We start from the raw sequence: 17,610 nt of genomic DNA, 5'->3' as shown, positions 1-17,610 counted from the left end.
CTGCCTGTCTGCTGATCGGACATATTGGTCCCCCTTGTATTTTTGCTACAATCAGATTTCAGTTTGTGTACTTAGGAGGAAAGTAATGACAGAGTCTGCAGCATGGATATTACTTTTGTTTTTGCCCGTGTATTCTGTGTTCCTTTATAATCTGAATCATAGTTTAGTTTAGCATTTTGTACAACTCAGGCTTGTTAGAGTACAGCCAAAAAGCTGCCTTCCTGTGTTACGCCTCGCCTCTAGAGCTCTGAATTTTGAGTCCATTGCCTACCACACAGCAGCATCATGAAATCTTTTCAAATCCCATTCCTAGTTATTCCTGACACTAATGTCCATATAGCAAAATGAGTATTCAATCATATAAGACATTAATATTAAACAGTTTATTAAAGGCGCTATTAGGGGGCTATACAAATATATAGTCCCTCAGACTTCACTTTTCCAACAGTCTATAATCGGTGGCTGGAATTCTTCACACATCCACCCTCTAATCTTTAAACATATTTCAAATAGTTGCGTTCACCTTTGTGCATTACACTGTATAAAATCCCCACTGACAGTGACATGTAAAGCGCTAAAATAATACACAAATAAAGTTGTATTATGGCTGACATATTGTTAAATTATAATAGAACTTACCTATTTCTTCCAAAAGTTTGACTTCCAAAAACACGTTGTACCTTTTAAACAAACAGGCCAGGTCAATTCAGTATATAGCCGAGAGGTAACTCGGAGTTCTGTGGTTGTGCTTTAAATATGTCACATATTATCGTTTTTCTTCTCCTTCATCCAGGTGTCTTCTGGTTATCAGATGGAATTTTGTTTGGTTTAGTACAAAATTACCCCTCACCTTCTCTCCTGATTTGCTCAACATTATTAATCATTTTCTAGAGGACGGTTTAGTGACAGTCTTATCCATGTGAGAGCCCAATTCAACAGGTTTCTATTCTGATTCTCAAAGTCTACTGAGCAAAATTAACTTTTTGTACAAAACTCTAGTCACTTATGAGACAGGAGTTAGGTCAGTAGCAAGACATTTTTTTAACTGTCCTAATGGAATTGGGTTGCCATTTAATTAGTGCATTCTGAACTTACTGACCAGTCAAAACACTGGCAAAAAGCTTTGCTCTTCAAATTACACAGAGAGTTGGGGAAACCTGCAACAACCCTTATAAACAGTACATTTGCACTGAATGAATGTTTGAACCCCACATTCAATAACAACCACAGAACTCAGAGTTACCTCTCGTCTCCATACTGACTTGACCTGGCCTGTCTGTTTAAAAGGTACAGGAAAAAACTGAGTCACTGGTGAAGGACCTATGATTCAGACTGGTTTTTGTTTGAACCCCACATTCAATAAGCAAATGTTCGTAAAGTAATTAGAAGCTGATTATCCGCTCAGTTTACCTATAGTGCAATATAATATAATTATATAATTACTCCAAGAGTCTATCCAGGTCCCAGTTAAGGTTCATGACTTACCAAGTCACTGGTGAAGCATCTAAGATTCAAAATGGGTTTTTTGTTGTTGTTTTTTAGCAATATGCTAAATAAGCATATGTTCAGAAACTAACTAGGGCCAATAATTGAAACTTTGTCATGTCCTTTAATAGGCTGTTCATGCTCAAAAGCCATCCAATGTGGCTGAATTAAAACAGTTTGGTAGAAATGGGTTTGCTACTTTAGCAATTTACCATTATTATGCCATTTTTGTTGCATCCAGGGTCCTCAGTTTAAAAAGAACTCTGCAGGAGACCCAGGTGGAAGCTTTAGAATCCTTTACTTTGGCAGAGTCACCATAGGCCAGTAGAGGTCATATTATTATAGTAATTCTGAAGCAACTCTTTTACTCTCAGGATTTTTATACTTAAGATAAATATTCTGTTCATCCCTGCACTCACGTAAGATACTTAGTCATATTTTGCCTATTACTCATCTTTCTGACTTTCTCATGGATGAAGAAACAATAAACAGACATACATGTCAGTGACAGGCTCTGAAGCTACTCGTCATGTTACAGATCAGAGTTTCTGAGTTTGGGGCTGTTGGGATCTTTCCAAGACAAAAGAAAATATTGTATGTAAAAAAAAAAAAAAAAGATAGATCAATGCAACTTTCTCCTCAGAAGTTGTTCCATTTTCCAACTTCGTCAGAAGTGGCTCATGTGAGCTTTTTGCTACACAAGTGTGCAGCGTAAAGGCACCTTTGATTTTTTTTTTTCATGCAGATAATTGAGGAGCTTACTCTGTGTAAAACAAGTAACACATTATTAGTTACCTGTGATCAGTAATGCATTAGATTACAGCGGTACAGAAAAAGTTCCTGCAAGTAGTTTGAGATGTGTTACATCAAGGGATGGGAATCAAGACCAGGTTTGCAGTAGTCCAGTTCCTTGGAACTGTAAGCCTGCCTGTCTGCTGATCGGACATATTGGTCCCCCTTGTATTTTTGCTACAATCAGATTTCAGTTTGTGTACTTAGGAGGAAAGTAATGACAGAGTCTGCAGCATGGATATTACTTTTGTTTTTGCCCGTGTATTCTGTGTTCCTTTATAATCTGAATCATAGTTTAGTTTAGCATTTTGTACAACTCAGGCTTGTTAGAGTACAGCCAAAAAGTGTTCATTCCAAATTCCTTTAATTTTAAATATGTTTATATTGTCTATTCTGTAAAATAGTCAGATGTCTATTCATATTAATGTACAGAATTCACCTGCTTGCTGCTTCTACTGCACATTCACCCAATGTATATATATATATATATATATATATATATATATATAATGTTCTTCCTCTACACCCCCCCCCCCCCCCCCCCCCCCCATTTTTGCACATGTCGAGGAGCGTGTCAGGTTACATTTCACTGCATGTTATACTTGTATAACTATGCATGTGACAAATAAGGAACCTTGAACCTTGAACCTTTAGAATAGAATACAGAGTCTCTGTATTATGGAAATATCACATTAAACATTTTGGTACCAAATTTTTCTTTGATTACCAAAGACACTGTGTGGACTGACGAGGAACAAACATATGCAATTAACTATTTTTCATTACCGTAGCTTCTGTGGCTGTCTCCACCGTGATGTACACACACATTACATTAATAGGTAGGATTATTTCATTTGGGTGACGTTGTGAACAACTGCAAGAACCACAAGGACCAACAAGCCTCAAGGTCTCAGAAAATGTCAAAAAGCCTTTTTTTCTGTTTGCTAGCAGCTTAGTTTTCAGATCAGTTTACATTATAGAGCCTTGTACGGTCATATTATCCAGTTCACTAGATCAATGTGGCACAGAGTTTTCCATTCTTACAGATTAGGTTGCAAAAGTGTTTATTTTATTAACCTATTACCATATCAAATGCATGTCATCATTATATCTGCTGAAATTCAATCTTTGACACTTCAATGAGTTTGTGTCCAAGGCTTAAGTAATCACCATGAAAAGAAGAAGCAAAATAATGTTAGAGGGAAATAAATAGTGACAATTTCTACTCAGCATGCTCTGGTTTGTTGCTATCACAACACAATCGCAGTGTTTCTCTCGTAATATAAAGTTTGCACACTAGAGCAAAGTTAGCACTTTCACAGTTTCACAGGTTTTGCGTGATAGTTCGTTGATGTTTGCTTCAAAAGAAAAGCAAACTTATTTTCACTGCGAACAAACTGTCTGATTATGTTCACAATTTAAGTCTGCGAAAAACTAGAGGGACTGCACACAACAGTTTATAACCGATTATCACGAAAGATAATGCTTAGCATGCTTTCCATTTCTAGCCACGTGCATAAAATTTGGTCAACACCGAATACCACTGGCACAATGAGCTGATATCAGGGCATTTCCACGTAACGTTCATTGCCACACTTAATGAGAGCAGAATGAATTCTCTCCGTAGTACCTGCTGCTCCGTATTGTAACTGACTTAAAAACACCTATGCACCCTCAGTATCATGGTAGCAGGAAAGTTTTGGGTTTAAGTTATGGATGCAGAGGCCATTCCTGCCAACAAACACATGCAAACACCACCATCCCACAAACACCCACAGAGATATGACTGAAGTGACGTGTGATTCTTTTGGTGCTAAACTAACAATATGCTGCCAAATACACTATTGCAGAAGTATGATATTAAATACCAACATGTACAATACAAATTAAAACTTTTATTTGTGACCCACATGTAGAAAAACATTACAATAACACCCGATTGCTTACTACAGTGTTGGGGAGTAACGGAATACATGTACCGCCATTACGTATTTAGAATACAAAATATGAGTAACTGTATTCCGTTACAGTTACCGTTTAAAAAGGTGGTATTCAGAATACAGTTACTTTGTTGAAATAAATGGAATACACTGGGGTACTTTCCTGTTTCATTTTGGCGCGGGTCAGGACTGTTTGGGTTTTGTTTGACAGCTACGTTCTTTTGTTCCAGGCGGCAGCGTTACGGTTGCCATGGTTACAGGGCGACGCTCTCTCTCTCTGCGACTGTGTGTTTCCTGGGTGAGAGAGCGCCTTTTCGTTGTTGTTGTTGTTGTTGTGCTAAGCTAACAGGCATGATGCTACAAGCATAGCTCTAAAGAATGTAGCATCATGTTCAGTGTAGTCCGTGCTGCAGGAAGAATGGACTGCCATACACGTTATGTGTCTGTGAGCGCTAGGAGGGAGAAAAAGGGGAGTGGAAAGGTACGAGTAGTCATTGAGCAAAAACGGGAGCTGGAAGCATGTAAATATAATAATAACCACTGCAGCCAAGAAGAGTGCCTGACGAGCCCAGTTGTAAGTAAGCTATTAAGACTCGACTGTACACTGTGTTCGTGTTTTCCTCCGAAAACAACAAGTTCCGTTGGAGCAGTCTTTCAACGCCTCTCTCTGTCTGTCGCAAGAAAAGTTGACCCACACAACAAAGTAGAGCTATTTTTCGGCTACCAGCCGACAGGGACCCCGCTGTATTATGCTGGGCTTACACTGTGCGGTTTTTTCAGTCGCGCGATTCAGCTCCTGCTCAAACTGTACGATTGACTCGCAGGGGTTAGAAGTTCATAGGTCACGATGCAGGGTCTCACAATATACGGCCCGATGCTCTGATGCGACCTGAGTGCTCACACTGTGCGTCCATAAAAATGAAGGTTATAACAGAAATTCTGTCGCTCGCTCTCCCTCTCCGTCTTTCACTCACACAGACACACCACCACCATCAACTTTGCTAAATTCCTAATGAAAAACATTGGTCAGGCAGCTGTGATTGAGCAGCAGTGTCGATCCAACTATTTTCACGGTTGTTGTGGTCGTGATAATTTTGTGAGGCCACATCGAAAGGGCTCGGATGGTTCTACAGGTTGTGCCTCCATCGCTTGTGTCCAGATCACACGCTGCACTGCCGTGCTACGCCGTCTTTTTCGCTGACATTTGTGTTTGCGCGTGCGCAGTGTGGCAAACTGCGGTGACACCCTCACGACCAAGCGATTGATGATCGGGAGCTGGTCGTGAGGTGTCAATCGCTTCTCGTTACCCCACGTATACTACACGATGCACGACGCACGATGAAGGCCAAAATCGGGCCGATCGCCAAAACGATCGCACGACTCAAAAATCGGCTCAAAATGGGCCAAAAATCGCACAGTGTGAGCCCAGCATTAGTCAGAGGTCCCTTTACTACAGTTCGGAGTCGCGGACCTTCAGTAATAGTAATAAATCACACAGCAATAGTACATTCACGTTGTTGTAAAAAGCATGATAATATTGTAGCGGGTCAGGGCTGTTCTGCTTGTACAGTTATGTTTTGTGTATGTTGCCATGGTGACGGGTGACGCCCTCTCGCTGCGACGGTGTGTCCTTCCGGGGTCAGAGGGCACCCTATGTGTGTTGTGGTTGCCGCGCTGAGCAGTTAGCTAGTGGCAGTGTGTTCTTCTGCAAATGTAATAAACGGCTGTGCTCCCTGGCTAGCTCACGGGAAGCAAGACCAAACGATACCTCCGTCTCCTCCTTGTCTGAACTCGCCACAATATATTAAGTAATCCAAAGTATTCAGAATACGTTACTGTCATTGAGTAACGTAACGGAATAGGTTACAGAATACATTTTGGGGCATGTATTCTGTATTCTGTAATGGAATACATTTTAAAAGTAACCTTCCCAACACTGCTTACTACAATGGGAAATCTCAAAACTAGCTAGCTTGACCTTGATGTTAGCATGACCTGGCGATAGCTGGGCTGACTCAGTTTAGTACTTCAACAATAAAATGCAACTTATTTAGGAAAGCCACTTCATATCTAGCTCCCTAAAGTACTTTCCTGTTGAATTATGGTTAGTTGTGATGCCAAGAAAATAGCACAGTTCAAAATGCTAAAGTTGTGGCTTTAAAATTTGCAGTACAAAAACCAGTGGGTGATGTCTCAGTGTTTAAATCCACGTTTCATTTAGATTATAGTATTAGGATCCTGGAAATATGGTCTGTTTGTCATGTTCCTTTCCTGAGAGGTTCTGTCCTATTGAAGGGGCATTGTCCTGCTGGGAGAGGCCACTTCCATTAGAGAATATACTATGAAGGGTGCTTGGAGCTCGAAACAATGTTTAAGTCGATGATATGTGTTTCTAAATGTATGACCCAAGGCTTCAGAAACAGAACCATTACATGGTAAAAATTCTGTAAAGTTTACACACACAGACACATTCACACATGCATGCTGTTTATCTTTGAGGCACAATTACTTTCATTCATTTTAATCCATGTATTCCATGTTCACACTTGTCTTCTCACAAATGACCTCCTAACATGTTAGGGCAGCACTACATATCTCATACCATGGAAAAGTTATGATGATATTCCTGGATTAGGAAAGCTGATAAAAGTAGAACCAAATATGCATCAGCTTGAGAATGCTGAGCAAGCCAGAACTTATTTTTGAGATGAGATATCCAGACAAAGACATCCAGTAATGTGTTTTGGATATTTTAATGTCATAAAAAACCCCAGAGGTCTAAAATACTGGAAGGATTGAGCAGGATTAAAAGCAGGATGTGGCCTCCTGCCTGTATTGTTGATCTCTAACCACCTGGCACAATGAGCAGATGCTGTAGATAGCAGATTTGATATATTCAGCTGTCACGTGTCCCTAAGTAGAGACACAAAATGTCTCAAGGGAGAAAAGGTGCAAGGCATCTGTCTGAATATACATTGAATTATGCAGAGGGTGCGATGGGACGAACAACATCTGGCATCCGCAGCACGCTGCAGCACATCCAGCAGATGGAGACAGAAATGCTTTCATGTGTGGTTTTGCAGACAGAGAAGCAGCTGGAGGCAACACAACCTGCAGAAGGTCACATGGCTGTGATGGGAAAACAGGCCTTATCTGAGAAGCTGTATCACATTCTTTATCTTTATTTGTTCGTTGTAAGAAGTTAGATATATCAATATAATTTTCTAAATACAGACTTTAGTCTACATAAGGGCAGGTAGAGAAAAATGCTCTGGATATTCAACATGTTTAATTCAGTAGTATACTTACCTACTTTTTAGCTCATGGTTTCTATTAAGTTGGCTAATGTTTTTTTGTGTGTTTCCATAAACACGCTAAATACTGTATATACAGATGTGGATAAACCTATTAGCTTGGCTACGGCATTTAAAGTTTTTGTCAAAGATTTATTAACAGAGCAATGGATTTTAAACATCATATTTCAACAGGGTCAGTAGTATTAGCTCTAATGAAAAACTGAACTTTTTACTGAGCCACAGCACAAACCACTGCTGTGCAATTATGTGTTTTAACTTTGTAATCCCCAAAGCTTGTAAAATCAAGTTGAAAGTGACTTTAGTACAAGCTTCAAATTTACATGTGATATAAAATGTTTAGGGAGGGTTTAAGCTCTCACTTTTTAAAGCATCATGTCCAAAGGAAAATAAATCAGTGTAGACTACTGCTAGCAGGAGATGGGTATACAAAGTTATCACAAGTGTTCCCAAGAGTAGTGTACTAAAAAATATCTTCAAGAAAGTAAGAGAATCACAGAATACGGAACAAGCCTGGCAGAGGCAAGAAGAGAAATATTTCAAAGACTCTGGAAAGAACTGGTGAGAGATGTGTTTAAAGACAGAACAACTGACAATGTATGAGTGACTGACTCAGCCAAGTTGGGATGTGTAGTCTCAAAGAAGACACTCACTAGAAATGTGCACAGGAATTGACTGCAAAGAAAACTTGAAACACCTGACCCCAACACCTTCAAACCAGACTGAACTAAGAACAGCCCAAAGGAAGTTTAAGCATAGTGGAAGTGTGTCTAATTTAAGTCTAATGTCGTTAGCCGTGCCTGGGCCCAAACAGAGTTAGAAGTTAGCAGGAAGTTAGCTCACTAGTTTCCATCAAAATATTATATACCACGTTCTCACTTAGGGATTTCCGAAACAAATTAAGACGTACAGCTCTGCTATCACTTCTGACATAAATGAAGACAGGAAAGTAAACAGCAGCATTTGTAGGTGTTACTGAAGTTTGACTAGCTGGTATATAATGATGTGCTACTTGTTGGCTAGCTACACAGCTATGGTTAGCATAATATAAACAGTGAAGCTGGAGGGTGAACGCTAACTTTTTTCCACTCAATAAAAGTTAATGTGAGGGTTCCTGAAGGTTCTGGACAAATGCAATTGCATGGAGGGATGCTGTAAATGGACCGAACTTCAGTCGGGAGAACAACTGAGATGATCCATGGACTGTAGTTAATTCAATTCAATTCAATTTTATTTATATAGCGCCAAATCACAACAAAAGTCGCCTCAAGGCGCTTCATGTAGGTTTTTAAAACCTATATCGTAAGGTTTTAAAAACTGAGCTTTGAAATGAATAGTGGTAATAAAAACTGAGAGAAGCCAACAGTGATCACTGACTGTTTTTAGGGGCTTGTTGAGATTAAATAGAACAAGTTACAAAGCATTAAAACATGTAAAAAACATCCATCCATCCATTCGCTTCCGCTTATCCTTTTCAGGGTCGCGGGGGGCGCTGGAGCCTATTCCAGCTGTCATAGGGCGAGAGGCGGGGTACACCCTGGACAGGTCGCCAGTCTGTCACATGGCCAAAACAGGGACAGACAACCATTCGCACTCACATTCATTCACACATTCACACCTAGTGGCAATTTGGATTATCCAATTGACCTATCCTCACAAGCTTGTGGGGATGTAAAAAACACAAAAGCCTTATTAAAAGTGGAGTAATTTGGACCCGGAAGCAGGATTCATCACATCATCACTTAAAGAGCAGATAGAGACACTGTTTATGTTTGGAGAAAGAAGGGAGAGAAATACAATCCAAAGTACAGGGAGTATTATGTTGTGGCGGTGCTTCATTGCATCTAGAAATGAAGACTGAAGATTTTGAAAGACAATCTTGAGACTTTCGACAGAGAACAATGAGCCAGGCTTGCTCAGGAGGTGAGTGTGAGACTTGTTGAAAGCAACAACTGACTACAGGCGGTTAGCTAACAAAAAGGATGCACAACTTACTATTAGCATTGGAGAGCTTATGTTTGATCCTGGTAGGTTTTTTTTTTGTTTTTTGTTTTTTGAGGGGGGGGGGGGGGGGGGGGGGGGTTCTGTGTGCAACGTAAAATAATGTAAGCATCCATAATAAAGCTTGGATGTTTGGAAAAGTTGTGTTAAAAATTCTTTGCTCTGTTTAACAACACTTGAAATATACTTGTAAAACACAACAATGAATTTTCATAGGAAGGGCTAATAATCCTATCTTCATCTGTATATTGGCAATACAACAAAACATTCTGCTAGTATTAATTGAAGACCGAGGCTGCTGTTTGCATAAACACATTTGTTGTTAGGGTGATTACTTCAATACGTAAGGTCAGCAAATGAAGACATGCATGGCTATGTTTCTCGTGGGACTCTTTCTACATTCACTGCACCTTTTCAAAGTTGACCTCAAACCCAAAACATGTGAACAAAGCTCCTCGAGGCACTCGCTGGTTCAGAACTTTTCCTTCCTTCAATTGTTTTGCGTCATGATATGGCTCATTTCAACCCCCATGACACCATTTACTCAGACGCCTGGCATGTACTGACAGCTACTGTTTACTATTCATCGCACAATATTTTTGCACGAATTTCACTACAGCATAAACTATTAAAAGAAAACCTCTTCACACTATGTCAGAATATAGGTTGGCAAATCTTTTGCATATGTAAACTTCCAAAGTCATTTGAATGCACGAGTGCTAGCAAGAATATTGTAAGCAGGTGTAGGATTGTAAGACCAGCTTGGAAAAAATGTATATAAACAGTTAATTAACAGATTAGTTTGGTCTGAATATGTGTTTGTGACAAAAATGACCGACCCGACCACACAGTTCACATGTTTCAAAACTTTTTATTTAGTTGTTCTTTCTTCCAACCCTCGGCCGCAGCTTTTCAACTGCCAGCCACACACAAAACACCAACTTAGGTCCCGGTACATTCTTTATAGGTGAGACATAATCAGCGGATGGAGCTCAGGTGTGTCTCAGGCTCCCCTGACACCACCCTGAGCCCACTGCTCCACTCCTCCCCTGCACCTGAGCCACAAGCCACACCCTGCCATAGTGTTCTATGGGAAAAATGGACTCAAATGTTCATGTCTCAATCTCGTGTCTCATAATGATGTGAAGAAATATTTTTTAAAATGATTTAATATGAAGGCAATAGGCAGACTGTTGCAGGCACAGCCCTAAAGAATGTAGCCTCATGGGCAGTGTAGTCCGTGCTGCAGGGAGAATGGACTGCCATAGCCGTTATGTGTCTGTAGTGAGGGAGGGAGTAAAGGTGAGTGGAAAAGTACAACTTGGTGACAAGTTGTACTTTTCCATGTAAATATAATAATAACCACTGCAGCCAAAAAGAGTGCCTGACGAGCCCAGTTGTAAGTAAGCTATTAAGACTCGACTGTACACTGTGTTCCTGTTTTCTTCCAAAACATTAAGCTCCATTGGTGCAGCCTTTCGACGCCTCTCTCTGTTTCTCGCTAACAAAGTTGACCCTGACAACAAAATAAAGCTAGTTTTCGGCTACGAGCCCGACACGAACCTGACGTATTAGCCAGAGGTCCCTTTACTACAGTTCGGAGCCGCGGACCTGTTTTATATATGCGCAGAATAGTTTTCTACACGAGATCACTGCAAAAAGTGTAGCCTTACCTAATGTCCACCTACTGTTACTCATTTTATATCATTTTTAAAAATCTAGTTGCTATTGGTACGGTGAGTAGCCTTCAGTAATAGTAATAAATCACACAGCAATAGGACATTCATTAGTTGTAAAAAAGCATGATAATATATTAAGTAATCCAAAGTATTCACAATACATTACTCTCATTGAATACATGACAAAATACATTTTGTCATGTATTCTGTAATCTGTAGTGGAATACATTTTAAACGTAACCTTCCCAACGCTGGATATATTAGTCATTCAGTGAGCATAAAATTGTGAAACAAACACAGCTGCTCATGTTTTTCGGCTCCTCTGCAAACATGTCTGTGTTGGGCAGGTGGTCACTTACAAATTACATTGTTATATTCAAAATCCTACTAATCAGGCCCCATCTTATCTTAATGACCTTGTAGTACCATATCACCCTATTAGAGCACTTCGCTCTCGCACTGCAGGCTTACTTGTTGTTCCAGAGTAAAAGTAGAATGGGAGGCAGAGCCTTCAGTTTTCAGGCCCCTCTTCTGTGGAACCAGCTTCCAGTTTGGATTCAGGAGACAGACACGATCTCTACTTTCAAGATTAGGCTTAAAACTTTCCCTTTTGATAAAGCATATAGTTGGGGCTGGATCAGGTGACCCTGAATCCTCCCTTAGTTATGCTGCAATAGGTGTAGGCTGCTGGGGGATTCCCATGATGGATTGAGTTTTTCCTTTTCAGTCACCTTTCTCACTCAACATGTGTTAATAGACCTCTCTGCATTGAATTGTACCTGTTATTATTCTCTGTCTCTCTTCCACAGCATGTATTTATCCTGTCTTCCTTCTCTCACCCCAACCAGTAGCAGCAGATGGCCGCCCCTCCCTGAGCCTGGTTCTGCAGGAGGCTTCTTCCTGTAAAAAGGGAGTTTTTTCTTCCCACTGTCGCCAAAGTTCTTGCTCATGGGAGGGTCATATGATTTTTCATTTTTTTTATCTTTATGTATTATTGTAGGGTCTACCTTACAATATAAAATGCCTTGAGGCGACTGTTGTTGTGATTTGGTGCTGTATAAATAAAACTGAATTGAATTGAATTATGTACTCTGGACATAATGGTGTGTTTAGCCATTTTGCAAAGAATAAAAACTATTTCAAATGCCACTTTATATGATTTTGGTTTTTCTTTTTCCCTGAAGATTCTCCTCCACACAATAGAGACCCATAAAGTGTTAAAGAACAGTTTTATGCTGACACATGTTCATCTCCATCTACCGAACACGTTTTTTGGGTTTTTTTTTTTTTACTAATGTGTGAGTCTCTTCCTGACTTGGTCAGAGGTTATTTCCAAATTTAGCATCTCAAAAAAAAAAAAAACTGAACAGACACTGACCACCTTTGTGCTGTTTGCAGCCCTGAAGTAAACAATCCCACAATTGCCACACTACAATCTAATACAAAATAAGTGCAGTATTTTGACTGTTCAGTAAATATCATAATTTGCTCATGTACATCAACATTTATAAGAAATAACCAAGGAGAAGAAAGAAGATCAGTCAGTTTCATAAATGATCAATTGTTATTAAATCTAAGGCCTTGAGAACCAATCACAGAGAGTTGGGGAATGGCTGCAATCAAAGCATTGTAAGATAGTGAAAGATATACCCTTAGGCCCCCGTCTTTATTCAAACCAGTGTTCCTCCCTGTCCAAGATGTGTACATTCTCATCATTGAAAGACTGGCCAGCGTCTTTTGAGGATCACAGAGATGGTCGACCCAAAGGAGATGAACAGACTCAACCTTTTGGGATTTCCTTACCTGGATGATTGAACATGCATCAAGACACAAGCAAACATCACATGAATACAAAAAAACCCGATACCATTGGTTTTACATGGTCTTTTATTGAAGGTTAACATCTTGTTTTTAGAGTACAGTTCTCTGTAAGTTCTGTTTCATGCATTGTAAACTCACAGTTTGTATGTCATAACCTGTGATCTTGCATTTCTCTGAGCTGTGACTCAAAGATAGAATATCAATTTCACACCAACTGCAGTTTATGCCAAATGTAACACGCTCACACCCATCCTCTAAACCTCAGCTTAAAACTTTGTCAAAAAGCTCAAAAAAGCTTCAAGGCTTGAAAAGAGTTCACCTCTTTTGCTTTCCTTGTAGTGATTGCTGGCTGGCCATATTAAACATGGCCAACCCATCAAATAACCAGGACAGCATGTGCAAGTAAGTCCAATGAGCCAAAAACTTTCTTCCTCCCATTTATTGTTTAAACTTACTGTTTATGGGGGGCAGCCAATCAGAATAAATTTGGCCTAAAGGGAGTGAAAGGGAGCTCTTTCAAACAGTTAAAGCACATTTGTAGCTAATTGTAATAAAGTTAGCAAAAAAAAGTAAAGAAATTTGTGTTTAGTCAATTATTTCATTGTCGTAACGATGCTTCCTGTCAATATATCGTATGTGTTGGAAAGGCTGTTTATTTTCCCTTAATGCATTTGTAGGTTTAGCAGCAGAGTTGAGCTTATGGAGTGCACCTTCTCTGACAATCAACCAAGAAGCATTATTACAACAAACAAATAATGGATCGAAAACAAATTTCCTGACCTTTGATATCATATCAAAAACCATGTTGTACTATATGGTGCCTATATGAAGTAAAAGTATTCCCCCTGAATGACAAATCTCTTTTGGGGTAACTTTTTCGAAATCTCTAGCAAATGCAGTTCTAATTGCAATGATTTACATCTTCTTGGGAGAAAAATTTTGGGAGAAATTATTGTAAAGACTAATCATGTGACACTGACTCTGTCAAGCTAAACGTTGCAAAGACTGCATCATGTTTGGCTCATTTACTCTGGTTTCATTTTTCTCTTTGACCTCCGGCAGCAGAGGAGCCTACAGACAAAGACCACAGCCCAGATGAAAATTCCAGTTATGGCTATGGTTAAAGCAGCCACATCCAGACAGAAGTAGGAATACCAAGGCAGATGAAAACCTGCTGACTGTAGGTGAGGTGCTCCTTTGTTCCTGATGACATATTCAATCCAAAAAATGGCAGTGTCCATTGGAGTCATTGGCTTGTCACGGTGTAGCTGGGACAGACGCTGCATGTTAGTGTGGAAAGAGGGATTCTCAAGAACATCCTTGAGAGCGCCCAGGAAGTCTTCTTTGGTCAGTTGTCAAACTGGTAAGTTGTCAAACTGGTCAAGGAGGAGTGGGAGGCCCACAACAGGAACACTGTGGTAGATGGCTTCATACATGCCATTGGTGCCTCCATGGGCCACAAAGGCACGAGTCTTGGGGTGTCCCAGGAGGTCGCTCTGAGGTAGCCACTCCAACAGCAGGGTGTTGTTTCCGAGAGATGAAGGTTTTTCACCCACAAAATGCCAAATCACCTTCTGAGGGAGCTCAGCAAAAGCAGCAGCGATGGCCTCTGTGACCTTCCGAGGTAGGGCTGATATAAATGTCCCCAGAGAAATGAAAACCACCCCGTGATCTCCGGAGCTTTGCATGAATGCTTCCAGCTCAGCAGGAAGGGGTTGGGCCTTTTTGCAGTGGAAGCCCCCTATATATACTACATTTGGTATTGTGGGCCGAGGGAACTCAAAGACAAAATCTGCCCTGAACAGCCAGATATCAGCTCTACGCTGTAAAGACAGCAAATCAGTACCTGGAGGGAAGTGTCGTTGGAGCAGGTCTGAGTAGGCAGGATTTATGATCAAGTGCTGTTCAATGACATTATAAAGATAATGCAGCATATTTTTGATTCTTTCCAGAAAGTCCATCTGATCATGGAGCTCACTAGCTGACACAGGGACATATGAGATAGGAGAGGGAGCTATGGTGAAATGACCTTCTCCAGTATTAATCCAGCGCACATTAAAAACTATAGGCAGCTCGAGGTAAGTTGCAAGAAGCATCCCTATTGTCATACCAGGGTCAGTTAACATTAAATCAAACTTGGTATCCTGTAGCTTCTGAATAAATACTGTGTCTTCTATTATTGTAGCAACTGATCTGGCCCAGATCTTGTGACCCTGATCTAACACGGACGTGATCAAGTACTGTTGGCAGAGCGTGCGTATAAATGTAGGATAAGTGCGACATTCCATAACATCTTGTAACATTTTGTTGTAGTAGTTAATGTCTGACTCATCCACAACCGTGCTTATATTAATAGAAGTATAAATGGAAGAGTTATTAGGGATGTACCAGCTCTTTGCAGAACGCAGAACTGTGATGTTGTGGCCCCTGGAGTGTAACTGTTCAAGGATAAGTTTCATGTTTATCCAGTGGCTACCATCGACAGGGACTACCAGAATGTTGCTGCTGCTACATGGAGGGGGGCTGAGAAGCAGGAAGCAGAGCAGTGTCAGAATCAGAGGGATGGAAAGACCGGACATTTCCTGGAAGAAATAATAGACAGAAACAAATAATCAGACTTGTAACCTCAGTGAACGCTAATACATTAAAAGTTTAATAGTTACTGAGTCACTGCCGAAATACTTACGTTTCAGACTGGTTTTTGTTTTAATCCCATAGTCAATAAGCAAATGTTCGGAAACTAACTCGGGCCGATTATCAACTCAGTTTACCTAGTAACACATAGTCAATAAAAACATTTGATGAACTCTGTGCTATATGCACCTCAGCATCCGTTGACCCCAGTCTGTGATTTTACATGGCCTGCCACCAGCCTCCCAGCTGCTGTTGTTCCTTATCACTTCCACTTTGTTACAATACCACTAACAGCTCACTGTGGAGTATTTAGTAGCAAGGAAATTTTGTTTCACAGTTTCCCAAAGGAATTCACTAAGCTCCTAGGATTCTTCCACAAATGCTTGTAGAAGCAGTCTGCATGTCTAGGTGCTTGGTTTAATACACCTGTGACCATGGAAGTCATCGGAACACCTGAATTTAATGATTCGTGCAAAGTGTGAACACTTTTCGCTATATAGTGTTTTGTTTGAATAGAAATTGTCTGCGAATTTAAGTCATTGAAATCCATTATTCTGGAAAGGCTTAAAAAGCCATTTATAAGGCTGTGGGACCTCAGTGAACCACAGTAAGAACCATTATTCACAAATGGAGGAAACCTGTAACAGTGGCGAACTTTCACAGGAGTGGCCGGGCTACCATAATGACTCCAAGAGTACATGCAAGAGGTCAGAAAACCCCCCAAAAAGACTTCTAAACAGCTCCAAGCCTCACTTGTCACAGTAAAGATTCTTAGGGCAAAGAATATACATATATGTTCAAAGGATGAGTGCTAAAAGTCCAATTGCTCATCATTGGTTTTATAACATTATGAAAATCAAATTTTGCCTGTTTGATTTAGGATCAAGATGCACTGAGCTTTAACATCTTTCAAGGTCCAATGATCTTTGCTACTAGCTTAGTATTAGAATGTGATCTGGTCTGTTGTTTGTTAGCAACAGCAGGTAGCTGTTTCTTTTTCTGTTTGCCACTTTAATATTTTACCAGTAGTTTGTCATTTTTGATGAGTCCAGGTTTCCTCAGTGCATAAACAACCCTGCAGGAGACCCAGATCGAACCTGTAGAATTCTTTACTTTGGCTTACTTGGCAACGTGGCAACCTCTACTGGGTTATCATGAGCCAGTACAGGTCTGAAGCAATCCTTTTTTACTTCAGACAGTCTTTTCATCCCTTCACTCAGATAAGATACTTTTAAATTTCTAACCTATTGTTCAGCTTTCTGACTTTCACATGGATGCAGAGACCAATAAATATAAGCAGACAGACACGTGTCAGTAACAGGCTCTGAAGCCACTCATCATGTTACAGATCAGAGTCCCTGGGTTTGGGACTGTTGGGATCTTTCCAGTAAGAATGAATGTAATTTTTTAATTTGATTTTTAAAAAGTTTAATAAAGGGGTCATTAAGGGGCTATACAAATATATAGTACATCAGACTTTACTTTTCCAACAGTCATCACTATCTGCCCCTTCTATAATCTGTGGCTGGAATTCTTCACACATCCACCCTTCAATTAGCTATTTGTTTGGACAGAATATCTTGTGTGAATATGCTTTTTAAAAAAAAAAACCCCAAAAAAAACCCCACTCAATCTGTATTATTGCTGTCATTTTTAAGTGAAATGTTTTCGATTAAAATAAAGCTTACCCTAACATCCTAATGTGTGATGCAGCAGAACTATGTTCTGTTAATGGAGTAGCTTATCGGTGACAACTCTTCCAGAGTAGCAAGTGGAATTTGCCTTTTTTGCGGACGGCTTCTTTTGCCTTTCACTGCAGATGATGTGTTTATGTTTTCATCTAGAGCAATTTTTGGGGCAGCTGCTGAGGAGAAGTTAATAGTATGTGCAACCTCTGGCTGTATCTTGGTCATATGGTCAACGTACTCACAATGTGGAGGCTTA

The 17,610-nt window shown here is 40.1% G+C and overlaps 1 pseudogene; it reads right to left on the bottom strand.

Moving 5' to 3' along the window:
* Positions 1–14,057: 14,057 nt before the first annotated feature.
* On the bottom strand, positions 14,058–15,611 carry LOC146580573 (UDP-glucuronosyltransferase 1-2 pseudogene; annotated as a pseudogene).
* Positions 15,612–17,610: the final 1,999 nt, after the last annotated feature.

Source organism: Mchenga conophoros, linkage group LG3 (genome assembly GCF_057382185.1).
Source record: "Mchenga conophoros isolate Kocher_MC1m ecotype Shallow Benthic linkage group LG3, M_conophoros_male_GT1.1, whole genome shotgun sequence".
Lineage (NCBI taxonomy): Eukaryota > Metazoa > Chordata > Actinopteri > Cichliformes > Cichlidae > Mchenga > Mchenga conophoros.
Note: the sequence above shows the minus strand (reverse complement) of the source record. Positions and strands in the feature narration are given on the sequence as shown.